Raw genomic sequence first — 16,227 nt, forward strand, 5'->3', positions numbered from 1 at the left:
AGTTTGAGCAGTTGACAGCTGTGTTGCAAGTTTGAGCAGTACTCCATTATTGTCAACAGCTTCTGATGCTTGACAGCTGCGTCGCAAGTTTGAGCAGTACTCCCATTGTTGCTAACAGCTTCTGATGTATGACATCTGCGTCGCAAGTTTGAGCAGTACTCCCATTGTTGCTAACAGCTTCTGATGTATGACAGCTGCGTCGCAAGTTTGAGCAGTACTCCCATTGTAATCAACAGCTTCTGATGCTTGACAACTGCGTCGCAAGTTTGAGCAGTACTCCCATTGTTGTCAACAGCTTCTGATACTTGACAGCTGTGTTGCAAGTTTGAGCAGTACTCCCATTGTTGTCAACAGCTTCTGATGCTTGACAACTGCGTCGCAAGTTTGAGCAGTACTCCCATTGTTGTCAACAGCTTCTGATGCTTGACAACTGCGTCGCAAGTTTGAGCAGTACTCCCATTGTTGTCAACAGCTTCTGATGCTTGACAACTGCGTCGCAAGTTTGAGCAGTACTCCCATTGTTGTCAACAGCTTCTGATGCTTGACAGCTGTGTTGCAAGTTTGAGCAGTACTCCCATTGTTGTCAACAGCTTCTGATGCTTGACAGCTGCGTTGCAAGTTTGAGCAGTACTCCATTGTTGTCAACAGCTTCAGATGCTTGACAGCTGTGTTGCAAGTTTGAGCAGTACTCCCATTGTTGTCAACAGCTTCTGATGCTTGACAGCTGTGTTGCAAGTTTGAGCAGTACTCCATTGTTGTCAACAGCTTCAGATGCTTGACAGCTGTGTTGCAAGTTTGAGCAGTACTCCCATTGTTGTCAACAGCTTTTGATGCTTGACAGCTGTGTCACAAGTTTGAGCAGTACTTCCATTGTTGTCAACAGCTTCTGATGCTTGACAGCTGTGTTGCAAGTTTGAGCAGTACTCCATTGTTGTCAACAGCTTCAGATGCTTGACAGCTGTGTTGCAAGTTTGAGCAGTACTCCCATTGTTGTCAACAGCTTTTGATGCTTGACAGCTGTGTCACAAGTTTGAGCAGTACTTCCATTGTTGTCAACAGCTTCTGATGCTTGACAGCTGTGTTGCAAGTTTGAGCAGTTGACAGCTGTGTTGCAAGTTTGAGCAGTACTCCATTGTTGTCAACAGCTTCTGATGCTTGACAGCTGCATCGCAAGTTTGAGCAGTACTCCCATTGTTGCTAACAGCTTCTGATGTATGACATCTGCGTCGCAAGTTTGAGCAGTACTCCCATTGTTGCTAACAGCTTCTGATGTATGACAGCTGCGTCGCAAGTTTGAGCAGTACTCCCATTGTTGTCAACAGCTTCAGATGCTTGACAGCTGTGTTGCAGGTTTGTGCAGTACTCCCATTGTTGTCAACAGCTTCTGATGCTTGACAGCTGTGTTGCAAGTTTTAGCAGTACTCCATTGTTGTCAACAGCTTCAGATGCTAGAGAGCTGTCACAAGTTTGAGCAGTACTCCCATTGTTGTCAACAGCTTCTGATGCTTGACAGCTGCGTCGCAAGTTTGAGCAGTACTCCTATTGTTGTCAACAGCTTCTGATGCTTGACAGCTGCGTCGCAAGTTTCAGCAGTACTCAATTGTTGTCAACAGCTTCTGATGCTTGACAGCTGCGTCACAAGTTCCAGAAGTAATAGCATTGTTGTCACCAGCTTTTTATGTAAATGGGATATATATATAGAAATTTCATCATTATTGTCACTTCTAAAATTAAATCTTGTTCTATCTCTGTAGTAACAGAGACCTTGACATTGACTCCAAATAACCCAAATGCAAACCAGAGGTACGTCTCCGAATGAGCTTAATATATACCAAGTTTCATCACTATATGTCACTCCTAACATTTGAGTGGAAACCATCAATGCGTTGCTCATCAGCGCTTCCGACATCCTCATTCTGATAACCCGGTCTTCGTTGAAAACTTCGACTAAAAAGGTTATTTAAGAAGAGAGTGATATCTGGGTAGCTGTAAAATTCTATCTGTTGAGAAGCCCAATATTAAGGGATCTGTACTAATTGATGGAATAATATTTCAACTCATTTCCCTGACCTAGCGACGCAATAACATTTGAACATATTTCAGAGAGCTAGTGATGTATGTATGTATTTCTTTAGACCTTGTAGTCAAGGTTATTTCGTGAAAGTGCAAGCTCTTATTTCCAACAGGGTCCTTTCATTTTGCTGAAGGGACAGCACACAGGGGAAATACAAGGAAGTCTGGATGCGATACCCTAGCTTTTTTCGAAGAGACCCCTAGGCACTTTTAGGTGCTCCTTGTAAAGCACAGATCAACGAGGTACATCTTTCCCAGGTTAAACCAGTACTGTTGACACCACTTTTCCAAGTTGTACCACAGGCAAGAAAGCTTCTTGTACCGACTTTTAGTGTCTTTCAGTATTGGGCGACCTCCCGCTCCGTAGTTGGACGCCTTAACCACTCGGCCGCGGAGACAATTACTAGGATGGACCTTAGGACTGAATAACATTTCAACACATTTCTGTAGGGATTTAAAGCTTCCACAAAACAACATATCTCTTATTTCTTTTTTTTATTCAGGAAAATTCCACAATTAGATTTTAATGTTATATGCTGCAATCAAACTAGCAGTTTTTAATGGAAACTTGGAACTTCTCCTAATAAAGACAGCCTACTAATGCTTGTAACACTCCTGTAACACCAATTACATAAAAACTAAATTGCCTAATTTGCCTTGATTTCCTTATTAAGATTCTCTGGAAATGTCATTCATGAAAATTTAGGACAATTCACAGCATGTTCATCGCCAAAACCGTACTCCAATCTAATATGTTAAAATTCCATAGAGGATGATAATAACCACTATCGCAGATCGCCATTATTTTCTCACGCCTGGCTACAAGATGTGTTTGGCATTGTCCCCCCTGGGTTTCTTATGGTCGCACCTTCGTAAAACGATGATATATAACATCGTGCAATCTCAGATCAATATTATTGGTACATAATGTAATGGACGCCTGGGAAAAACAGATTCTCTTTCACAGAACAGATATTTACATTCAATCATCGTAATGTGTTCCCTTATATTTTGGAAGTGATTTATCGGAAGTCTTTTACTCGAGCAGAGGAGAAAGAATTTTCCACAGACTGATATTTGGCAAAACATCCTTGTTGTATAACAGTTTCATTTTTTTTACAAACTTGACCTGGTTTAATTACAAACTTGACCTGGTTTAATTACAAACTTGACCTGGTTTAAAAGGGTACAATAGTTTTATATATTATTTTTATCTTATTTAACAGCTGTGTACTTTTTAATCATGCCACAACAATGTATTTATATGAAAACTTATTAACGATTCTTTTATTTTTTGAAAGAATATCACAAGGCAAAATGCTTCTAAGGGCAGTTACTCTTGAACACAAATTACACATGATTATAAAGACAATTAGAGTTATCCTATACAAGTAAAATAATTATTTGGTGCATTTTTAACTGGGTAATTTGTTGCCACGTAGCTTTTTTAAAAATAATATATACATAAAGGTTCATTTTTTTCATCTGTATCTCAATCATAAGCTTTTTTGTTTTAATCATTTAAGACAAACAATTTAAACATGAAAATGCATTCAAAAATTAAAAATAAATAATTTTTTTTGAATCATCCTACATTGTGTCCCTTTATACCGAGGGTTTCTGTTCACCCATTGTGGATACAAGTGGGACAATATGCATGCAATAACATACCTCATAATGAACATTATTGTCTATGTTGTCATGATAGAGACATAGAGTAGGAGTATCACTTCATATATATTTATCATTCTTATTTTTTGTATCTATTTATCATTGTTATTTTCAATCTATTTATCACTGATATTCTCAATCTGTATATCATTGTTATTTTCAATCTATTTATCATTTACATTTTCAATCTTTTTATCATTGATATTTTCAGTCTATGTTAATCAAATTAAAACTAAATTCATTACAATCTTTTTTTAAGCTTACATCCAAACCATGTTCCATTACATAGTATATTTCTTAAATAATTTGAAAAGATTACAAAATTCATCCAGTGTTTTTGTATCATTTTATGAATGGGTCCAGCAGCTCTTAGAATTGTTAAAATAGCGATAAAATGCTTAACAATATTCAATTTACCATAAAATATTTAAAACAAATAAAAGCGCTGTTTAAGATGCTGACTTCGAAGAGTTTTAAGGGATTAAGAAACATTTATGTTCTAGTTGACTTGTCACGAGTTGGGAAAAAGTGTGTTTTTATGATTGTGAATTTTGAGTGGAATTTTAGTGAAGAAAGTATACTTTTTGGGAATGTGAATTGGACCAAAATTCAGCCCTATTTTCAGACAAAAAAAACTCATTGCTATTAATTACAAACACTTAAATAACAAAAGCAAGAACTTGCACTTGCACAATTATTCTAGGATATTATCCCCATTGAAAGGAACCTTGGTAGATTCTGCAAAAGCAATCAGGGCAAGATATGTACACCATGAGAACTATGTAGAAATATGCAGGGCATTATCATGTAGTATACATTTCGGCATTGTTTCAATTCCCTTCCTGGGTATGGGGGCAATGAAAAAAATGTGGAGTACATTTCAGCATTGTTTTAATTCTCAACCCAGGTATAGGGCAATGCCCCTGCCACACTTAACACATTCAGGTATAGATCACATAAAAATGGTTTCTTTTTCTATTCTTGAACTTAAAGAATATAATCTTATCTACTCTACTTCATTTCATTCAAGCTTCATACCATTTACAGCTACACCTGACCTAATACAGATCTTATAGAACTTCTGTATTAAATATAAGTATTAAAATAATTATTAAAGCTACAAAATAATATAAAAATAAATTCATTAGATTGCATTTTATATTTCATTTGTAGCATTTAAAATTGCTAGGCTAACGAGTTTACATCCCTATTTTCGAGTGGAGTACGATTTTGGCAATGAGCACTGTGGAGTTGTCCTTAATACTAATCTACAACATTTCCAGAGAATCTCTCTATATATATATATTTTAAGAAAATCAATTCAAAATTAGAAGAACAGGTTTATTACAATCATTTTTATGCCGTCTCCATTTCAGAAGGAATTCGAACATAATTTTTTATTAGGTTTAATTTTAAATTTGCGATTTATTTATCGTAACCAGAAGAAATAATAGATATCAATGATGTTGTTTTGTTGAAATGTAAAAGTTTCTTACATTCATCTTTTTTAGCAGGCACTCAACTCATTTGTCACACACTATGCCCTAAGAAAGTACAAACCTCACCAAACCTCCCGATAATACACCAAACCTCCTGATAATATCTTCGCCATCTGTTTCAATCATTTCACATGACACCCCGCACCATCAGAGTAACATGCTGGGACATATTTTCTCTCAGCTTAAACTTGTGCATTAGCGTGTACAGAACGTAGGCAAAACAAGTGAGAAGGCGCAAAACTGTATCACTGAGAGCCCTCCTCGTCAGAGCTGTCCACGTTCATTAGATCAACAGTGGGGGAGTTTACTTCCAGTGAGAACAAAAAGTGTGGCACTTTGTCGGTTTACATGTTTTTTCATGCAGAAACATCCCCCGTCAGACTTTATTATGAAACACCTGCATTTTGTTCCATTTATTTGTTGTAAATTACTATAATTTCTCTAGGGTATATGTAAGAAATTACTATACTGAAGTTTTGAATGTTAGAACAGCCATTACGTTATGTTTTAGTGCAAAAGGGCATAAAACACAATTATTGCCAGAAGAATAGTGGATGAATCTCTTTTTTTTGCACATTTGAATTATTGTTTGATTATAAATTCATTATAGATGAAATTGATACATGTACATTTCATAAATCAACTTGTCTAACCCTGTTTTCTGTTTTTTTTATTGAATCAATAATTCTAACAGTTTTGACCCCAACTTAATGAGGATGATAAGCGCCACCTCAAGCCTTAAGAACAATGTAATACTGCAATTGAGACAAACGTTCTACGAGGCATGAAATGAAGCTGGGATCTGGCCAGAAATGTGCCACAACTAATATTTAGCAGATAAAAATCTTTATCTGTACTTTCTCAATTGGATAGTATATTGTTTGTAAAACATTGGATATTATACGTAAAACATTGGATACTATATTGTTTGTAAAACATTGGATACTATATTGTTTGTAAAACATTGGATACTATATTGTTTGTAAAACATTGGATACTATATTGTTTGTAAAACATTGGATACTATATTGTTTGTAAAACATTGGATACAATATGGTAAAACATTGGATACTATATTGTTTGTAAAACATTGGATACAATATGGTAAAACATTGGATACTATATTGTTTGTAAAACATTGGATACTATATTGTTTGTAAAACATTGGATACTATATTGTAAAACATTGGATACTATATTGTTTGTAAAACATTGGATACTATATTGTTTGTAAAACATTGGATACTATATTGTTTGTAAAACATTGGATACTATATTGTTTGTAAAACATTGGATACTATATTGTTTGTAAAACATTGGATACTATATTGTAAAACATTGGATACTATATTGTTTGTAAAACATTGGATACTATATTGTTTGTAAAACATTGGATACTATATTGTTTGTAAAACATTGGATACTATATTGTTTGTAAAACATTGGATACTATATTGTAAAACATTGGATACTATATTGTTTGTAAAACATTGGATACTATATTGTTTGTAAAACATTGGATACTATATTGTAAAACATTGGATACTATATTGTAAAACATTGGATACTATATTGTTTGTAAAACATTGGATACAATATGGTAAAACATTGGATACTATATTGTTTGTAAAACATTGGATACTATATTGTTTGTAAAACATTGGATACTATATTGTAAAACATTGGATACTATATTGTAAAACATTTGATACTATATTGTAAAACATTTGATACTATATTGTAAAACATTGGATACTATATTGTAAAACATTGGATACTATATTGTAAAACATTGGATACTATATTGTAAAACATTGGATACTATATTGTAAAACATTGGATACTATATGGTAAAACATTGGATACTATATTGTTTGTAAAACATTGGATACTATATTGTAAAACATTGGATACTATATTGTAAAACATTGGATACTATATTGTAAAACATTGGATACTATATTGTAAAACATTGGATACTATATTGTAAAACATTGGATACTATATTGTAAAACATTGGATACAATATGGTAAAACATTGGATACTATATTGTTTGTAAAACATTGGATACTATATTGTAAAACATTGGATACAATATGGTAAAACATTGGATACAATATGGTAAAACATTGGATACTATATTGTAAAACATTGGATACTATATTGTAAAACATTGGATACAATATGGTAAAACATTGGATACTATATTGTAAAACATTGGATACTATATTGTAAAACATTGGATACAATATGGTAAAACATTTGATACTATATTGTAAAACATTGGATTAAATATGGTAAAACATTGGATACTATATTGTAAAACATTGGATACAATATGGTAAAACATTGGATACTATATTGTAAAACATTGGATACTTGTAAAACATTTGATACTATATTGTAAAACATTGGATACAACATTGTATACTATATTGTAAAACCTTGAATAAAGGAATAAATCTTTATTACAGAGATAACTAGAGCTGTCACAGGAGTGACGAATACCCCCAAATGCCGCCTGGACACAGGAATGGCAAACCATTCCTTTGAAAAGTGGCCATCACTCCTAGGTTTAACAGTTTTTCTATTTATAGTAACAGTGACCTTGACTTTGGCCCCACCAGCCCCAATATCGAACTTGACCTGTATCTTCTGATGTTACACCTGTGTACCCAAAATTGTTCAAATCTGTCTAGCCTTTCATGAGTTATCGTCCGGAAACCGTTTTTTTTTATTTTTAGTAACAGTGACCTTGACCTTGGCCCCACCAGCCCCAATATCGAACTTGACCTGTATCTTCTGATGTTACACCTGTGTACCAAAAAATTTTCAAATCTGTCTAGCCTTTCATGAGTTATCGTCCGGAAACCGTTTTTCTATTTTTAGTAACAGTGTCCTTGACCTTGGCCCCACCAGGCCCAATATCGAACTTGACCTGTATCTTCTGATGTTACACCTGTGTACCAAAAATTGTTCAAATCTGTCAAGCCTTTCATGAGTTATCGTTCGGAAACCGTTTTTCTATTTTTAGTAACAGTGACCTTAACCTTGGCCCCACCAGCCCCAATATCGAACTTGACCTGTATCTTCTGATGTTACACCTGTGTACCAAAAATTGTTCAAATCTGTCAAGCCTTTCATGAGTTATCGTTCGGAAACCGTTTTTCTATTTTTAGTAACAGTGACCTTAACCTTGGCCCCACCAGCCCCAATATCGAACTTGACCTGTATCTTCTGATGTTACACCTGTGTAACAAAAAATTTTCAAATCTGTCTAGCCTTTCATGAGTTATCGTCCGGAAACCATGAAAACCGATAGACTGACCGACAGACCGACAGACAGACTGACAGACAGACAGACCGACCGACAAGCTCTCTCCTATATACCCCCTCAAACTTCGTTTGTGGGGGTATAATAAAAGTACTGAATGATATATGCTTGCACATGTAAGAAATTTTGTTAATACCATATTAATGTATGGAAATTTACTCTTAATGTCCATGTATGTTTTAGTGATGTATACTATTTTTGTTATGTGTATCCATATGTATATTTGTATATATATGTATATTTGTATATATATGTATATTTGTTTTGTATGTATATCCAAATGTCTTCTCTCAACTTTTATTACTTTCTTTGACGCCCAAGTTGATAAGAAAATGCATTTATTGCAGTTACAAGGCAACAAAAGCGAAAATGTATTATCTAAATAAACCCCTATGCTCCGCCCACTAGTCTATCTCATAAGCATAAAGTGAGTCAGCACTGGTATTTCCCATCCATTTCTGTTTAATAAAGCATTGTGTGAACCTTTGGGGGGTTTTATACACTATTATCTGAGACTTTATTATAGTTATATGCACACTTTTATCATTTTCACTAATTATCTAATCCTAGGTGATACCGGGACATAAAGATAGTATACCAGTATCCTGCCCAGAATATGATTTATATTATTACAAGCGTACAATGGATCATATCAACTTTTGTTTAGAAATTACCCCACCCCATTTCCCTAGTCTTTTTCTGGCTGATTCACCAGTCAGAGAAAAAATGTGTTATATATAGATATACAAAAAGGTAAATATAGTGTCATTGAATAAAGTTGGTGTAATAATGGGCAATAATATTCTGCGTATTTCATTTATTACCTATTTAGGCGTTATTTATATATTGTATCAATGCAGAGTATATAATTTTTAGTCACATACTTGGGTCCAAGGAATGTCATTATAATGCTCTTATAAATGAGGAGTGGGAGGATGGAAGAGATAAATGAGGAGTGGGAGGATGGAAGAGATAAATGAATTTAAAAAAAAAATAAAATATTCAGTCGCACCCTGCTCACTTGAACTCGGTTGGGATGTAAAGGACCGATTTCTTTATACTGAAGGTAATCACTCTCGCTTGGTTTGATTTTTCTGAGGCTCGAGGTATTTTCGCCGGTCCCTGGGAGTTCCAGCCAACGGGGTTCAACCGTATATTGGCAAATATTGGGCGACTGATTGAGAGAAGATCGCCTCCCCCTTTCTCCAACTCATATGATCCCAAAAATGTTTAAAGACTCTGCCGATCTCATATTAGACATTACCCTATAGGATGGGAATTTGTGATGTGCAAGGAAGTAGATGCCTGAAACTGTTTTAAACTTTTATCTCTTACCATTCCGAATAAATTAGCATGTCTTGACATAATGGCACTTTCTAATATTTGAACTGATCCTCAATCATACATAACATCATTTCCAATAAAGCCTAGACAATTTCTCGCACGATTTCTTCTTATATATCTGTTTAAATAGACGTAATGTTTATCGATCTTTCAGCCCTACTTTTTGTTTTTATCCCCATAAAACTCTATTCAATTACTTCCTGTCATCAACTTCTGGGCAGCTTTAATATGCGGCACATTGATTTTTTATCATTATCCTAAAAAATATAACGATAGCATTTTCCACTGTGACAGACTCAACAATAACCAACACCCACTTGTTGATTTCAATGATTTTCTTGACTGTTTTCACAGGAAACTAATAGACCGGTTCTGTAAGACTGATCAATGCTGATATTTCTTTTATTAACAACATGTTTTTCATTAATGTCTAGGAGATGGCTACTTCACTTTTCATGATTACAGTTCCATATTTGCTTAATGTCAGGTTTGAGAGATGTTGATGTAAGAATATCCAATTTGATATTTTCTGGGGAAATTCGACCTGAATATTTAAGGCATAACCCAGGCTTGGTGCACAGCTGACATAGGTCCTTCTATTTTAAGACTGAGCTAAGTCTGTCTGGAGCTGATCTCTAGACAACAGGAAAAAGAAGACGAGCTTGAATTTAAAACAAAATGACTTTTCCAGACATTCTGCAATGGTGCAGACAAAGCAATGGCGCAGACAAAACCTTGAAATGCTTAATTTTCTGGTCTCTTGCATCTTTGGGAGACAACGCAAATTGTCTGGGATTTTTATTGACACACAAGTGTGAGCTAGCTAAAACCATTGGGACTGTCTGATGTCTGTGACATTTTTTTAAAGTGTTAAATGGACAGAAAGGATAACATTTAGAGCTTGTTAAAAATAGTTGAGTTTGAATTGTCCATAAACAATGGCAGTTTCAGGTGTTTTCTGGACACTCTAGACCAAAGGGCAATAACTCTATCAATGTATAAGGGTAGGCTATTTTGACCAAGGGATATAACTATACCAATGTATAAGGGCAGGGTAGGTTAACGAGATCAAAGGGACAATTTGGTTAGGTTAATTGGACCAAGGGATATAACTCTATCAATGTATAAGGCAAGGTTTGGTTAATTGGACCAAGGGATATAACTCTACCAATGTATAAGGGCAGGGTTTTGGTTAATTTGACCAAGGGATATAACTCTATCAATGTACATGGATGAAAGTTCGAAATCTTGAGAATCCTGAAAATTTAGCTGGGGGCCTGGAAGCTCCTGGGAATTAGTGGTTTTGAGTGCTTGTACAGCGCTTTTCCAGGATTATATGATTGCCAAAGAAACTGACTTATTATCATGCAGAAAATGCATGATTTTCTGTAAACAGCTCTTGTTCATGGATATACCCTAAACATACTCTTTGATGTAGATTTAGAATGAAACATAACCTTCAAAATTAAGCAATTTGTACGCTGGGGGTAGAAACTTCATTTTCAATATTTTTTGCAACGATCTTTTATCACAAGAATATTGTTGTTGTTTTTTGAAAGAATCACCTAACCGCCAAAAGACCAGTTTTTTTATTGGACTACTGCGTACAGCCAGCCAATCAGAATTGTCGTATTATATCGTAATTCACCGCTACCTAGGCGTTTAAAAAGCATCTGCAATGTCTTGATGATCGCGAAAATTCCCGATTGGGAGCAATTGGCTTTCCCGTTCGGAACTTATTGGCGGAAACGGTCGAACCCAGCTAGTCTATTTACGGCCTTAGCCGAACGCGCTCCGGGCTATCTTCGTAAAAACCTGTAAGCGAGCACCTTGCAATGATGAATCGTTACTAAAAATAAATGGCAAACAGATCGAGTCACTGGAATTTACTTTCGTTTTTGTTTCAACAATTTGAAAGTCGAAGTCAGGCCTATAGGCCTATACCCCCTACCCCCCTCTGAAATCTCAACGGATTTACACGATGTGGAAAAGTGATCCCTGCGGACATCGAAAATCTGGAACTTCCAGAGCAGTCCGGAAAACTTTCACCCATGAATGTATAAGGCTGAGGGTTTGGTTAATTGGACCAAGGGACATAACTTTATCAATGTATAAGACAGGGTTTTGGTTAATTTGACCAAGGGACATAATTCTACAAATGTATAAAGGCAGGGATAAATATACAATGGGACACAACTCCATCTAAGTTTAGACAAAACTCGATCAATGTTTAAGCTACAGTTACTGGTACTATTATTACATACAAAATGCATTTTCCCATATTATATATGTTTAAATATTGCATATTTGCCATTGGCCACATATATTTTATAGGGTAAATTTGTGTTAAAAACCACTTAATGCAATGACACGGCCCACAGATTGATTTCCCCATAAAAGGAAAGCAATTGAATAATAAATGCAAACATTCAAACATTAATCTCTTTTGTTACATCTCGTTGTGGTCTTGCTTTCTACCATCGTTTCATTAACTATGTCTGGAGTGTTCTTTATGAAATAAAAGCCATCTATGGGCATTCAATCAGTCAGAGAGTGAAAACAGACCTGAGGCTTAACAGAAGCCTATAGAACGACCATGTTTGGTGATTGAATCCATTCTCAGAATCCCTGCCACGGTCCCTTGGTACGCATGTTTCTGAATGGATTGAATGGTTTTGTCTGATGCTTATACTGATTTTTATCACTCTATTCTTCAACATATGGTGAGAGTTTTAAAGACATTGTTATTTTGTTTACGTCTTTCAGGAAAGGTTTCTAAGAAAACATTGTCAATTTTCAATAGCGTTATATTTGTGGGATTGAAGCACTAACAGAAAACTAATGTATTTTTTTATGTTGTTTTCCTTTAATATCTTAATAAAATAGAAAGATGTTTTAATTTTTATATGTCAACACTGATTATTTACATGAGATAATAGTTTTGAGAAGACAATTTTGTATGCAGCCTTGTGTGTGTTTTTATTCACCATCAGGAAAGCGTTTTTTTTGTTGAAAAACTATTATGGTAATATTCTGCAACTCTACCTAGAATAATTCTTTACAATAAATTTGCTTCAATATTCATTTTTGGATCATATTAATAGCTTTTAAGCTTTTAAACTGTTAGCAGTATTGATAATATCATCATATTTCAAACAAAATTGTCTCTAGAGAAATTTCAGCAATAAACAACTAAATTGTGGTCATATGATAATGCATATTTAAGCGATTCAGTGGAGATACTGATATCATGAAACAATTCCTTGTGGTTACCAAGAGTGGGGTGGAGTGATTGCCAACATGTTCATCAGCTGTTTTTTTAGTCTAACAGGGGGCATAACTCTACAATTATAAAAGTCAGAGCTATGGGCCATGCTATACATGAGCAGATTGTCTCTGGAAAAATGTGTACCAATTCTCATTTATAAATTATGTTTTTAAGTATGGCCATGATTCAAAGTTTGCACAACAATGCTCCAAACCACTGAAAACACCACAAGGCTATGACAAGTAACCTTGACTATATTTATCCGAAAAATAGAAGGGCTAAAATTGAGAGATATTATCAGTTAATGACAAGTAACCTTGACTATATTTATCCGAAAAATAGAAAGTCTAAAATTGAGAGACATTAACCATTTATGGGGACTTAATAGCTGTCTTTATCATCAGCTATTAAAGAGTTTCACTATGCATCTTTGTAAACATTTCAATTAATAAAGATCACAAGGCAAATCCCTCAGTCTATTGGCAGGATACATTGTTATAAGTGTTACAATACGCAAATCTATACAGCATATTCATAAATCTTTGAGATTTACCTTAATGAAAGGTGCCTTATTGTGTGTGTGATACAAATGTGCAGCTATTCGGAGTTTGACCTTTAAATGTGACCTTGACCTTAAAGCAAGAGAACTCGGACTTGTATGCAGTGATTCAAAATTGTAATACAAAGCATTGTTCGCCATCATATATTTTTACTTCACCTTGTTTGGACAACAGTTTTCACTGTAGACACCTGTATACAACTAGTAAACTCTATTTTGGTCAAAGCTAGCCAAGATGATTGTTGATTGGTTAATATTTATCAAATTGCTACTAACCAATCAAATCATTTTAAATGTTCCAACAATCAGCTGCTGATAAACCAGTCTCTAGAAGTAGGGTGCAAAACATTGACTTGCAGAAAGATAATGTGCTTAATATTTATCACTGTGACCTGAACTTTGGAAATAATGCCCATTATCCCAATTTATGCATTGTCATAACTCTCTTGCCAAAATGTTCATTCCCCTGGCTTGAGGCGCATCTGGCTGATGTAAAATTCATCACCTTTAACTTAAGTATGAACATTTTTGCATTATCAAATAACAACTATATTACACTATTTAGTGGATTCAAATCCTATTATGTCCCAAGTATATTGCAAATTATTCGCTATTTATGGGAAAAAACTTATTACAGAACGATATAAAAGTACAGCTTCATCCTCTTTACAGCTTCCTGCGCCTTTGAAGAATGAGCTTCCAATGCAAACACCTTCCTAACTAACCTAATAAGAAATTAATTGTTGTACTAATTATTGCAGGAAATACAGGAAACCAATATCTAAATGCAGTTAAATGGCCATTTGCAAAAGCAGAACCTTTTTCATTGCAATAACTTTATTTATCACAATGACTTTGTAATGTTCTAAAAGATTGAGTACTTTATGTTGAAAACCTGGTACAAAAGGAAAAACAAATTAGGTTACCTCAATTTTCTAGTTCCTGGGTTGGAGCAGGGCTTTTAAAAGTTTGAAATCTTTATCCATCTGGGCCCGTTGATCCTGACTTCAGCTCCCCACCCTCAAAAAAATCTTTCATAAAAAATACCCCCCCCCCCCCTCCACCCTAAAAAAAAATACAAGAACAACAGCAGGCAGGTTCCATTTTAGAATTGTCACAAGAATTCTCTCACACATTTTATGATGCATATTCTGTCAATTTTTTCAACCGAAATTAAAAAAAGGTCAGAATCGCCCCAGTCCAAAAATAAAGCCCTGGGTTGGAGTATTTTCAATGCACAACAAAAAAAAATGGCTCCAATGTTCAGCAGACGTGTACTGTCCTGTCATGATATTCTTGTTCCCATGCAAACATTGAGAGGTCTTGACACCCGAGCTTTAGTTCTGGGTTTTGCTCTTGAATCAGTGTGCACGGCGGGCAATCATTGGAGCCACAACATTCTGTTATGCGTTGAAAATGTCGTTCCTCTGTTTTAGTGCCAATGAGTGGCTTACGCCCTTTTTCCAATCATTGGCACTACAATGGAAGACACAATGAAGCATGTTCCAATGCATTACAAAATGTTGTGGCTCCAATGATTGCTCGCCATAGTGTGGTGAACATTTGTGCCAATTTTTATCAAAGTTCCAACAATAAAAGTGCATAACAAACCCAAAACCCAAACAAATGACAAATGGAGTAACGACTGACAACATGATCCCCAACATGTCTGCCACACCATGCAGGTGACATGATAATTGTGAGGTCCTCATTGAATCTGTTGTCATCTTCATCATCATCAATATCATCACTGGCATCATCATCACTATCACCAAGATCATAATTGAATAATCATCATCATCATCGTCATCATTGTCATCATTGTCATCATCATCATCATCATCATCATCATCATCATCATCAACACCACAACTACACTTCTATTTCTTTATTACCTTGCAATTGTTCAATGTTGGCTTCTCCGCCAACGGTAAGATTCCAGTCCAGTCCTGGAGCCAATCAATGACTTTATTGGGTTAGACTTGCTGAAAATTACAAGGTAATTAAATCATACTATCAAAAGGACATCATTATGGTCATCATCATATTCAACATCTCCTTAATTGACTGGATTATGGGTATTTTTCCTCTGGGAGCTATTTGACACATGTTTAGCTCAATGTTCGTATCACAGACTTATTCGAGTTATTCGGAATAGTTTTCTTGCCAACTTTTTTTGGGAGCCTGTTATGGAGTTATGTGGAAGTGACCAGGGGACAATGACCTTGGGACAATGACCTTTCAGAATACACCTTCCCTGTGCCTTATAAAAATCATATTGAAAACACCATTGACAGGTTATGTATTTTATTCTTATAAATCATTCAAACAATATTACAACAACAATTCTAATGTCATACACATACCAATAAAGATAATACAGTGAACATATAAAACATATTAATATAATTTTACATACAATTCATAGTTGAGAACATGCACACCATTCAATTAAATAAACTAACTAGAAAAGCTGCA

At 35.0% G+C, this 16,227-nt stretch overlaps 1 protein-coding gene across 21 annotated transcripts in view; it reads right to left on the reverse strand.

Moving 5' to 3' along the window:
* The window catches only part of LOC128236078 (poly(rC)-binding protein 3-like), a 123,655-nt gene that overhangs the window by 73,631 nt on the left and 33,797 nt on the right, over nt 1-16,227 (reverse strand). For all 21 annotated transcript variants that reach the window (XM_052950928.1, XM_052950925.1, XM_052950926.1 and 18 more), the window contains exon 2: nt 15,645-15,734. The gene's annotated coding sequence lies outside the window, so the exon portion shown is untranslated. The remainder of the gene's footprint in view (nt 1-15,644; nt 15,735-16,227) is intronic.

This window comes from Mya arenaria, chromosome 5 (genome assembly GCF_026914265.1).
Source record: "Mya arenaria isolate MELC-2E11 chromosome 5, ASM2691426v1".
NCBI classification, from domain to species: domain Eukaryota; kingdom Metazoa; phylum Mollusca; class Bivalvia; order Myida; family Myidae; genus Mya; species Mya arenaria.